The sequence below is a fragment of the Anabrus simplex genome, chromosome 1 (assembly GCF_040414725.1).
Source record: "Anabrus simplex isolate iqAnaSimp1 chromosome 1, ASM4041472v1, whole genome shotgun sequence".
NCBI lineage: Eukaryota > Metazoa > Arthropoda > Insecta > Orthoptera > Tettigoniidae > Anabrus > Anabrus simplex.
Window position 1 is genome coordinate 392,411,332 of NC_090265.1, and position 13,182 is coordinate 392,424,513.

Here is a 13,182-nt window from a genome sequence, read left to right on the forward strand (position 1 = left end):
GTTACAGACTAATATTTCAGTACTCGACAGTCATTGAGCAACATTTTATGCTTGTATTTGTATTCCTGATGGTACTACAATAGTAACAACTATAAGTTTTGTTATTCTTGTACGTTTAATCTTTTTTGTGGGTTTTGTGGTGGTAGCCAGTCTGTTTACTTTTATGAAGTACGCGCGCAAGTAACATCTTGTAGTTGCGTATCATGATACTGTTATTATTGAAAGACATTGTGCTGTAATAATTGATGCTTGTATTCAAGGGAATAAACAATATGCGTAAACATAAATCAGCCTTAGCTAAGCGATGAATTGCTGAACTTTTGATATGAAAGCGATGGGATCAGCTAATACCGGACAGGAGTCTCCATTGAAGAAATCAGGGACAAAAGGTCATGAAATGTTATCGGAATCAGATTGTTCTCATCAGGAAAGTGTCGCATCAACTTCAAGCCATGTAAGTCCTGCACTTACACCCAACAATCATGACATGACAGAAACTATAATCCCCCATAACTTTGACTCAGGAAAGGTAGCATTATGAAAAACAAAATGCAGGTGAATCATTTTCCATTCTCTGGAGAAGGAGAAAAAGAAGAAGTGACAAGCTTCCAGAGTTACCAGTATTCGTACAGAATCTGCTAAGAAAGGAAGGGAAGGAAAAACGTACAGTCTGGTGACTTTTAGGTAATGAATCAGAAAGAAAACATCACTTGAACTTTGATTTAGTTTTCCCGCCAATTGTAATTTTTACACTTATATCCCATTTTTCTCCCATAATATTCAGCCAATTGTAACAAAATTTGTTTGGTATATTGTATGTATGACAGCTATACTAAGAAACCTTTGATTGCAGAATTTTTTCAAGTAGTAGAGATTTTTGTCTTAAATTTTAGAACAGTAAAAAAAATTACACAAACGTTAGTATATCTCCTTATGTAAATTATGTACAGAAAAATCGATATGTAGTGTATTATCTACCTAATTACCAATTTACATTAACATGTTAATTAAATTTCATGAAAAAATGAATTAAAATTTCCAAAAAAAATCGGAAAAACTATTAATTGTATATGAATGAAATGTTCGTGATATCTCTACTTTTATTTAGGTGACATTTCCACAAAGTTTTGTGAAAATTCATGCATTAGTTAAAAATATATTTTTTATCTCCAGAGTGTCGCCTTAAACTGTACTAGGATTGATGTTGCTTAGAGTAAAGTGGCACATTTTAAGAGTAAAAGTGGTCAAATGAAGCGTAACACATCCAGTAAGGTTATGTTAGCTGTTCCATCAGTGCCACCCACTAATGACAAACAGAAAGAATCTTTTACATTGTAAGAAAAAATCAAACTGCATTTAGGTCCTCACTAAGTACAAATAAACCCACCAAACAAAAAGTTAGTCACCCTAGTGCGCACGCACAGATGGATCGTTAAACCTGTACAGATAGTGCTCAACTGCACTCGCACTGTCTCTGCGTGAGCATAAGGAAGTAGCAATCGGTGACACATTGATGTTTCACGCGGACAGTGTACATCTACATGGGTAGATTAAGGATGTGACAGAGTAGCAAAAAGGAGCAGTCGTGTTTGGCAGTGCGTGAAGTTGCTGGATTTGTTGGTATTTCACAGCGAACTCTTTAGCATGTCTACAAGCAGTGGGGTACTACACGTGGCCGCAAAACACGATGTCAGAATTGTGGTCGGAAAAAGATCCTGACTGAGAGGGACCAGACATGCATTTCATGGCTTGCGATTCAAAATCGCTTCCAAACCCAACACAAATTGCTGCAGTCAGTGAAGGAAGGTCTATCCCAACCTATTAGCAAGAGAACAATGTGACAGGAACTGCATGCAATGAACATTTGGAATTTGTCACCTTGCAAGAGGCCATTGCTCACACAGGCACATGCGGCTGCGTGTCTTCACTGGGCTAGAAATCATTGAACCTGGATACCAGCTGACTGGCGTAACGTAATGTGGTCTGACAAATTGCATTATTGCCTGTATTCCAATGACCCATGTCTTCGCGTGCATCAAAGGCCAAATGAAGCATTTCATCCTGGATGTGTGCAACGTCGGGTTCAAGCCGTAGGTGGGTCTGCGATGTTTTGGGGGTGTTTTCTGTATCATAGTTTGTGCCCTCTTACTAAGGTGACCACTAACATGAACCAGCATGTTTATTTAAACATTCTGGATGATCAGGTGTGCCTTTCAGTCAACATCTGCATGATGAGTATGCAGACGTCCCAAGTCTCCCGATTTGAGCGGGAGACTCCCGATTTTTCATCATTCTTCCCAATCTCCCGATCGCCGGGTCCGATCTCCCGATTTTCAGAGCAATATCCATAATTTTCATAATATTTTAAACTCCCACGGATTTCCTCGTTCTGTTGACATATGGCTGAGTATGGCTGGTCGATAGTATCTCTAATAATGATACCAGATGGCAGTACGGGGCACGGTGGCCAGTCATGTGCTGCTCTTTAGTCTATAATACAGTCATTCTCTTTGCAAGCGAGTCAAGCAAGTAACATTCTCTTTGGAGTAGCCTAAGCTCAGAAGTAGCACACCATAGTCGTTCTACCCGGGGCAAACCTGCAGAAGTGCTCGTGTTGTGCCTTAATATTTGTTTTGGCCAAAATGTCAAAAAAGAAATATGATGCAGTGTTTAAAAGTGCTTATAGGGAAGAGTTCCCGTGTTTGAGTGAATCCAGAAAGGGACCAACATTCACATTCTGTACTATATTATGTAGGTGTGATTTTTCAGTTGCACATGGCAGGAAATGCGATATACTCAAGCATATGCAAACGAAAAAACATAAGGAGAGTGTCCAGTGTGTAGAAAGAAACCAGAAACTGAACTTTTCATGTAAAAACCAAGATGTAAATCCTGCGACGAATGCCGAGGAGTTATTTACATCATTTATAGTAGAACATAACCTGCCTGTAAATTGTGCCGATCACACGGGACCTTTGTTTCGCAAAAAATATTTCCTGATTTGGAAATCGCTAAACGATATGGGTGTGCTAGTACGAAAACAGTGGCTATCATTACAGAAATGTGCATGGAAGAAAGGGCGAAAATTGTATCATATTTGCAGGTGAATTCATTTTCTGGTGCTACTGATGGTAGCAATAAAAGCGACTTGAAGATATATCCCATTGTTGTAACATTATTTATGCCTGAATTCAATGAAATTCAGAGTTGTCTACTCTCTGTGCTTAATTTAGAAGGGGATGCTACTGGAGCTAACATTGCCAATCTTTTGCTCTCAACTTTTTGGGAATTCTGCATTCCATTAAAAAAGTGCCTAGCTCTTGGTGCTGATAATGCTCCAGTAATGGTAGGATTAAAGAATGGTGTGGCAGGATGTTAGAAGCGGGAAAATAATGATCATCGTAGGCTGCTCTTGTCACCTGATTAATCTTGCTGCCGAGAAGGGTGCGGCGTGTTTACCCGTAAATGTAGATGAAAGTATAATTTATATATTTTATTATCTGGAAAGGAGTGCAAAGAGGAAAGAAAAGTTCAGAGAATTTCAGACTTTACACAACACAGAGATCAGGAAAATTCTGAAGCATGTGCCTACTCGATGGTTATCACTAAGAAGGTGTTTAGATAGGATTTTGCTTCAGTGGGACCCTTCGGTTACATTATTCAGGAGCGAAATTGTGAGTAAGGATTCTCAGAGGGAAACTTTGAAGACTTACAAAATTCCTAAGCACAGTTTAAGTGCAGATGTGTCTTGTTTGTCTGAAAACGTTAAGGATTGTCATAACATTGCACCTCACTCCTCAGTTAAAAGGAAAACCCAGTCATCAGTTTCACTAAAAAAAATGAAACAAATTTTTATGCATTGTCACGTGAAGAATTACTTTTCATGTTCCTTTCATCAAATTTACATAAATCTTTTTGCCTTTATCTCTCAAGTTTTATGGATATCTTTGAGAATCCAAATGTAGCTCTTCAGTTAAGTATGCCGCACATCCACTTATCGAGGTCAGTTTTGGAGTAACTGTTGAAGAATGTGATGGCAATGTTCGTGAAACCAAACGTTATTAAAAGATACTCCTCTCTCCTAGATGTAGATTGTCATACTCCAGCAAATCAAAAGGATGATTGTGATCTGATGATAGGAAACTCTGCGTTTGTTTTAGTGAACACCTTGAAGTCTGAGGAAAAGTGCATATTCTTTAAGTCAATTAGAAAGTGTTTCTCTTCATCGTGTGACTACATGGTACACAAATTTCCATTCAAAGATGAAGTTTTAATTAATGCAGAAGTTGCAAATATTTCTGCTATAAGTAAGGCATCATTTTCTAGCCTTAGATTTTTCATTAACAAGTGTCTGAACATTTTGACTAGTGAAACGGAACATTTGGATAAAGAAACTGATATTCTGCACTCCCAGTTCTGTAACTTTCAGCTCGAAGAAACAGACCTGGCAAAAGGAAGAATTGATGTTCAGTGGGCATTGGTAGGTCAGGTGAAATCAGCTGATGGTGTACTTAAATATGACAGACTCTCTACGGTGATGCTTGCAATTTTATCAATTCCACATAGCAATACAGAATGTGAAAGGATTTTTAGCAGAGTCACAAAGACAAAAACACAGTTCAGATCCTTGCTGTCTGAACAAACTTTGGAGAAACTTTTAACCTTCAAATCAGTTCATCAAGGCAAGTGCTTTGAGAAAAAGTTTAATTCAGAGTTTCTGAAGAGAGCTAAGTCAGCTACTGGTGTGTTGAACAACAATTAGTGTCGTAATGTGATCACCATGTTGAAGGATGAGAGGTCGCATGTTCCTACAGTTCAGGTATGTCCGGTATTTAGTATTCACATGTAAATGATGAAAAATATATATATGGGCAAATAGAATTGTTAATGTATTGAATTATAATGAATTTGTACATGTTCTGCCATCAGTGATGTGTCATAATACGTCGCAATTCGCTGCAAAATTTCTCCTGATTTTTCACTTTTGAAAGTTGGCATGTCTGAGTATGCTATTGATACCCCGATTTTGCATGACAACAGCAAAGTTCATTGGCCTGGACACATATGTGGCTGGTTTTATGAACACTCCCCCACTCTTTGACACCTCGATTGTACTGCAAAATCACCTGACTTGAAACCCATTGAAAATTTGAGGGACGTGTTGAAACAGTGGGTAAAACGCCTACATCAGCATCCCTGCAATTTGGTAGAATTGCACAATCAAATCTTAGCAAGTGGCTTAACATGAATGTAACGTACCTGTACAACGTTGTGGCCTTACTTCCTAACCAAATCCAGGCAGTTACCAAGTCCAGAGGCAGAGTTACACGGTATTAAATGATGCTTATAATGATTTCTAATTGTTTTACTAATTTACTAATTGTTTATCTGGTATGCATTGTACAAATACAAATAGCTTGTGTAGGATTTATTTGAAAGAAGAAGAATTAAATTTTTGTAATAAGCAAGAGTTTCATTACTGTGTTTGGGAGTTTTACATTGCAGCTTGTGACAACATTGTAACAAAATTTCCTTGTGGTAATGAATCTTTGAAACGTGCAGTGATTGCTAGTTTAAATTTGAGAGAGGGTGTTTCATTTTCACCCATAGAATATTTGGTCAATAGATTTTGCAAAATTATATCAGATTCAGAACATTATAAACTTGAATCAATATTTGCATCTTACCAGTATGACATTTCTTGACTTATTAAATTGTACTAGGATTGATGTTGCTTGGAGTAAAGTTGCAAATTTAAAGAATGCATTTTTTTCAAATGAAGCATAGCACTTTCAGTAAAGTTACCCTAGCTGTGTTATCAGTGCCACACAGTAATGACAGACAGAATTAACATTGTAAGAAAAAATCAAAATGAATTTAGGTACTCACTAAGTACAAATAAGTTGTCATCGCTTCTCATTGAGAAACTAAACATGGCATCATTATGTACTATATGTTTCAAGAAAAGATTTACTGAGAAGCAGTTACATGAAGTGAAGAATGCTAGAACACAATATATACACCACCGGGCGAGTTGGCCGTGCGCGTAGAGGCGCGCGGCTGTGAGCTTGCATCCAGGAGATAGTAGGTTCGAATCCCACTATCGGCAGCCCTGAAAATGGTTTTCCGTGGTTTCCCATTTTCACACCAGGCAAATGCTGGGGCTGTACCTTAATTAAGGCCACGGCCGCTTCCTTCCAACTCCTAGGCCTTTCCTATCCCATCGTCGCCACAAGACCTATCTGTGTCAGTGCGACGTAAAGCCCCTAGCAAAAAAAAAAAATATATACACCAAAATAACTAAACAGCTATTTAAACATGAACATTTCCTTTAGGTTAACTATATTACAAAAGTGGAAATTCGAGGCCCCCGTGTTGATGCTTCCTTTTATTTTGTGATTACCCTGATTACTGATTCCCCATTCTAAATATTGGCAGGTCTGGACTCTATACTGCTAGTCATAATATAATGACCTCCTGTACATATTCATTTGTAGTAACTGCAATTTTGAAGGAAACATCTTGTATATATTAACAAATGTTGCATTTCTTCTCTGAAGCTTTCGTTGCCTATGTTGTCATGCCTTACATCGTTCTTGCTTCAGTCATAAGTTATTTCTAGAGATGGTTCTATACCAGATTTGTCAATACTCAATACCAATATGTGTTTTTTGTTTCGATACTCCAATACTCCCCTGCGAACCATGTGACCTTGCCGCGGTGGGGAGGCTTGCGTGTTCTAATGAAGCAGATAGCCGAGCCGCAGGTGCAACCATATCGGATGAGTATCTGTTTAAAGACCAGACTAACAAATGGTTCATCGAAAGGGAGGTAGCAGCCATTCGGAAGTTGCAAGGGCGGCAGTCTAGATGATTGATATAGCCTTGTAATAATAGTCAACATGGCTTAGCTGTGTTGATACTGCTACACGGCTGAAAGCAACGGGACACTACAGCTGTAACTAACTCCCGAGGACCTGCAGCTCTCTCTCTGTATGAATGATGTATTGATGATGGCTTCCTCCCGGGTAAAATATTCCGGAAGTAAACTAGTCCCCCATTCGGATCTCTGGGTGGGGACTACACAAGAGGGGGCGATTATGAGGACGATGGATACTGACATTCTGTGAGTCGGAACGTGGCATGTTAGAAGTTTGTATCGTTGTGGTAGGTTAGAGAATCTGAAAAGGGAGATGGATAAAGTTAGATGTAGTTGGTACAATTTAAGTACGTTGGCAGGAAGAACATGATTGTTGGTCAGGCAACTACCGAATTATCAACACAAAATCAAACAGGGGAAATGCAGGAGTTGGTTTAATAATGAATAAGAAAATAGAGCAGTGGGTAAGCTACTACAGAATTATTGTCGTCAATATAGACACCAAAGAAGATTTAATACAATATGTAAAAGGTGATGAGAATCCAATTGTGATGGGAGACTGGAATGCAGTGGTAGGCCAAGGAAGAGAAGGTGATACAGTAGGAGAATTTGGATTGGGACAAAGGAACGAAAGAGGAAGTCGGCTGGTTGAATTCTGCACTGATCATAATTTAGTCCTTGCCAATACTTGGTTCAAATACCACAAATGACGGCTGTATACATGGACGAGACCTGGAAACACTGGAAGGTATCAAATAGATTTCATTATGATTAGGCAGAGATTCAGAAACCAGGTGTTGGATTGCAGACGTGGACTCTGACCACAACTTGATGGTCATGAAATGCCATCTGAAGTTGAAGAAATTAGAGAAAGGAAGGAATGCAAGGAGATGGGATCTATACAAGATGAAAGAAAAGAGTGTGAGGGATTGTTCCAAGGAACATGTTGCACAAGGACTAAATGAAAAGGCTGAAGGAAACACAGTAGACGAAGAATGGATAGTCATGAAAAATGAGGTCAGTAGGGCTGCTGAAGAAATGTTAGGAAGGAAGAAAAGACCAACTAAGAATCAATGGATAACTCAGGGGATACTAGACCTGATTGATGAACGACGAAAATACAAGAATGCTAGAAATGAAGAGGGCAGAAAAGAATACAGGCGATTAAAGAATGAAGTGGATAGAAGGTGCAAGATAGCTAAGGAAGAGGCTGAAGGAGAAGTGCAAGGATCTATTACAGAACTATTTAAAATAGTTTTACTTGATTCCACCTTGTCAGTACACCTTATAATGAATGAAAACTATTTATTTTATCATACATGTTTTGGGAAGTTATCCATTCCCTTCGTCAGTGGAAAAATCAGTCTGCAGTCATAAGAATTGAAGGCTTTGAAAAACAATTGCGATCCAGAAAGGAGTGAGGCAAGGCTGCGGTTTGTCCGCCCTCCTTTTCAGTGTTTACATAGAACAGGCAGTAAAGGAAATCAAATAGGAATTTGGAAAGGGAATCACAATCCAAAGAGAGGAAATCAAGACCTTGAGATTTGCCGATGATATTGTTATTTTATCTGAGACTGCAGGAGATCTCGAGAAGCTGCTGAATGGTATGGACGAAGTCTTGGGTAAGGAGTACAAGATGAAAATAAATAAGTCCAAAACAAAAGCAATGGAGTGTAGTCGAACGAAGGCAGGTGATGCTGGAAGTATTAGATTAGGAAATGAAGTCTTAAAGGAGGTAGGTGAATATTGTTACTTGGGTGGTAAAATAACTAACAATGGCAGAAGTAAGGAGAACATAAAATGCAGAGATAGAATGAGAGGACACATCGTAAGACATCCAGGACTTGTTTAGTTGGTTTTTGAAGGAAGTGTAAGTGGTAAGAATGGTAGGGGTAGACCAAGGTATGAATACGACAAGCAGATTAGAGCAGATGTAGGATGCAATAGTTATGTCGAAATGAAAAGGTTAGCACAGGATAGGGTGGCATGCACGGCTGCATCAAACCAGTCTGTGGACTGATGACTCAAACAACAACTCCAATACTTTCAGTCATGAAATAAAATATCTTCCGATTCATGTCCTCATAGCTGAGGACTCGTGATCCTAAGACTTTATGCCTCTCCATTTCAGTAAAATACCAATTTCTAAGTACAGTATTATTTATAATTAGGCATTTTTATGTTAACACTTAGGCAATCCAGTCAGTAGGCTAAATACTTACATACACTTTTTTTTTCTTTTTTGCTAGTTGCTTTACGCCACACCGACACAGATAGGTCTTATGGCGACGATGGGACAGGGAAGGGCTGGGAATGGGAAGGAAACGGCCGCAGCATTTGCCTGGTGTGAAAATGGGAAACCACGGAAAACCATTTTCAGGGCTGCCGACAGTGGGGTTCGAACCTACTATCTCCCGAATACTGGATACTGGCCGCACTTAAGCGACTGCAGCTATCAAGCTCGGTCTTACATACTCTGGGCAGAAATCAGGCATTTTTGGGTTCTTCCTGCATTTTCAGGTAAGGAGCATGAAAGACAAGTTGAAATAAAAGAAGTTGACGTGATTCCTCAATTACTTGAAATTTATTCAAAAATAGCAAAATTAACTCAATTTCATTATCATGGATGAACAAAATTACAGATTCCTTTGTACAGTGGGGAAAAGTGATTACATACGATTGTTATTCACTATTAACCTGATGTTCAGCTTCACTTTGCCTGCATAAGACACTATTACACACATTTGCAGGAGACAGGAGTTTCACATCGTGAAATCATTTATTACGACACAGCCTTCCTGGTGGTTAATTTGACAATTCTAGTCTTCTGACTCGTCATCATAGCTGAGAAATCATGATCCTATAACATAGTGACATCTCCTGATTATGCCTGTCCATTTCAGTAAAATACAAATTTCTTAATATTATGTGTTAAATTAGGCATTTTTATGTTAACACTTCAGTATGTGTATAACTGTAAATTAAAATATATTGTACCTGACAAAATTTATTAAAAATCAACCATAGACACCCAAGAGAGATTTGGTTTACACTGCCATCTAGTAGGCCTAGAATAAAATGGAATGGGCCGATCACCGTAGATGTTAGGCCCCTTTAAACAACAAGCATCATATCATCATCATCAGTAAAATGGAACATCGAAATTAATGAGTAAACAGCTGGATGGCATCAAATTAAAATGGTTGCACACGGTAAGGCCATTGTGCAATAATAATAATAATAATAATAATAATAATAATAATAATAATTTCCTAAATGGAAATTCAAAAATAAATCGCTTATACACCAGTTTACATTTGGTTTAAAAGGTTTCCAGGAAATTTGTATCCAGCTTAATAATTTAGTTAAGAAAATTATGTTTCATGGCTTTTTGAAAGATTCATTAATTATACTAGCTGTAGCAGTTATGACCTTGCTACAAAAATGTAACGCCGGTGTAAAACCGCATGATAGACTTCATCTTATGTAGCGATCAGCTGAGCACAGGAACGACAACAAGTGACAGTACATCCAACAGGGCCGGTGGGGAACTTTTCATTCCTGCTCGACTGCCAACTGATTCAAGCAGACAATACCAGTATTTGCTTAGGAACAGCAGAGAGCACAGTAGATTACTGGGGCTGGGGAAATGGGACAGTCAGCTTGTAAGCAAACCAAACCAAAAATCAGGTATGCTAACGATATGGGAAAGCATAAAAGAAAATTCCCCTCCACTTAACACTGAAAATGGGTAATGTTTTCACCAAGAAACAAGGGAAAAATTTAACATGATAAGATTCTCCCTTTTATTGACATAATAAACCCTCTAAAGTTGTCTTGCAATCCAGTCCCAAAAGGGAGAATATAATTTAAGACACATACAATATTTAGTAAAAATTCTCACGCACATGATAAGATAATAGGAACCTAAGGCTAAATTCTTACAACTAAAACCTAAAAATGAAGGGGAGGGGTAAAGGCTGAAGGATAGGGGCAGTGATTTGGGGGTTTGCCCTTAATCATTACACAAGGGCTTATTATTCTACCCTTCACAAGACTTAATTATGAAACCCCACAGTTCTAGACAATTTACACCTTTCCAGGACGTCATAATTCAACCCAGTACATGTTCTTGATTGAATAAGATATACAGTTCTCAGGCCTTCACTGACTGGAGCACACTTGGACCTGACGTCCAACTAGAAGTTCATTCCTAGCAAAGACATTTAATGTTAACAATTAGTGAATCAAATTTTTTTTGACAGACTCAATCAAGATCCAAAGTGGGATGCCATGAAACCATGCAGAAATGCAATGTAACTAGAATACTAACAGGTAGGCCATTCCGGGGAGCTGCGCTGCCATTGCCTGGTGCGAGTGACGTCACCCTGAAGAGTTAGCTGAGGTTTTTTTTGAGTTAATCTTGTTAGATATTATTTTAATTACACTCCACTTAGTCATGTAACTTTAGAGGACAGAACATTTATCATTTAAAATTAATATGAAAACAGCGCCTCAAATATGCATATACACTCACAGCAGAGATTTACAAAATTAAGAAAATAACATTTTATGAACAAAGTACTAGAACTAATAAGCACATAAATGAGGTAAATACTGAATTCAACACTCTTTAACTTAAATAAAGGACAGTTAGTATCCAATTATTTTATTTAATTATCGCAGATTCGAAAGAAACATACAAGTTATGACATGTAGGTTACGGGAAATGCAATAATTTAAGAATATTTTGTTATTCATCTAGACTTATGCCTGTTGGAAATAAGATATTAACTCGTCTTAAATGATGATAATACTACTTTTTTTCTTTTTCTTTCTATTTTGCTCTATGTCGCACCGACACAGATAGGTCTTATGGCGACGATGGGATAGGAAAGAGCTAGGAATGAGAAAGAAGCGGCCGTGGCCTCAATTAAGGTACAGCCCCAGCATTTGCCTGGTGTGAAAATGGGAAACCATGGTAAAACCATCTTCAGGGCTGCCGACAGTGGGGCTTGGACCTGCTATCTCCCGGATGCAAGCTGACAGCTGCACGCCCCTAACCACACGGCCAACTCGCCCGGTTATAATGCTACCTGAAGAAGATTCTTCTTCATTCTTTCGTAAAATGTCCATACATCTTTTCTAGTTCGCCTAATCCTAATGAAATTTTTTTGTTCTCACATACAGCAATATTTGTGAATTTCAGGGAATTTTGCGGACCTAAAATCACGTCATCAGATAAATCGTAACTCACGATCATCTATACTCATTTCGATGAAGTTAATAACTGCTGCCTTCCGTAAGTGCTGGAATGTTTCTCTGTCAAAAATTCTATGTTTACACTTAAAAAAAGGCTTGTCCCAATTTTAAAAAGGTTGAGTGACAAGTTAGACGATATCTCTGTTTAGCAAATAAATATATGCCAAAGAAGAGAGCTCTTAAGGTAAGAGCATTTGCAATGTCTTGAAGGCCCCACTTCATTCTTGTTTTTGTTCAGAAGGGATCAAATTTGGCCGGGAGAGAAACATTGTGACCAGACATGCATCAGTTCACTACATGTGTCTTGTTTTGAATTGTGCAGAGATCCTTTCGTCAAAGGTACAGCATATTTTGTAACTTGGGACGTGTTCGGAGCCATAAACTATTTCCTTAACGACAAATTTTCCGTCTTCAGTCTCTGTATTTCTGTTTTCAGCCAAATGATTTCTTCTTTGGTATTGTCAGCTATCTCGAGAATCATGTCTGTACTCATTGACTGGTAGAGTTCTGTAGAACATAATGTAATAATTTCTGTTACAAGTAGAAAATCATAAAGAGAAGAAAATATACTAACAAGAATAGCTTATTCACAATAATTTCAGATTTTTTTCACTCAGAATATTAGTATAGTAATTATCTTAATACCAATATACCGGGCAAGTTGGCCGAGCTGTTAGGGGCGTGCAGCTGTGAGCTTGCATCTGGGAGATAGTGGGTTTGAATGCCACTGTCGGCATCCCTGAAGATTTTTTGTGGTTTCCCGTTTTCACACCAGGCAAATGCTGAGGCTGTACCTCAGTTAAGGCATACGCTTCCTTCCCACTCCTAGTCTCTTCCTATTCCATCGTCGCCATAAGACCTATCTGTGTCGGTGCGACGTAAAGCAAATTGTTAATACCAATATTGGCACAAATGTTGTCAACTGATCGTCATCATTTCTTGTATTTGTAGCATCGATGTCATTTCAGTGCCAGTTAGGAATATTTTGGGAGGGTACAGCATCTGCCTTCAATTTCCTTTTTTTAATGGCAAGCCCAGCAG

At 38.4% G+C, this 13,182-nt stretch overlaps 2 protein-coding genes across 7 annotated transcripts in view; one reads left to right on the top strand and one right to left on the bottom strand.

Moving 5' to 3' along the window:
- Positions 1-13,182, top strand: part of LOC136856828 (protein abrupt) — a 248,091-nt gene that overhangs the window by 224,623 nt on the left and 10,286 nt on the right. The gene's annotated exons all lie outside the window — the stretch shown is intronic.
- LOC136856830 (sodium channel modifier 1) overlaps positions 9,451-13,182 on the bottom strand; it is a 100,736-nt gene continuing 97,004 nt past the window's right edge. For all 3 annotated transcript variants that reach the window (XR_010858468.2, XR_010858470.2, XR_010858469.2), the window contains one exon: positions 9,451-9,739. The gene's annotated coding sequence lies outside the window, so the exon portion shown is untranslated. The remainder of the gene's footprint in view (positions 9,740-13,182) is intronic.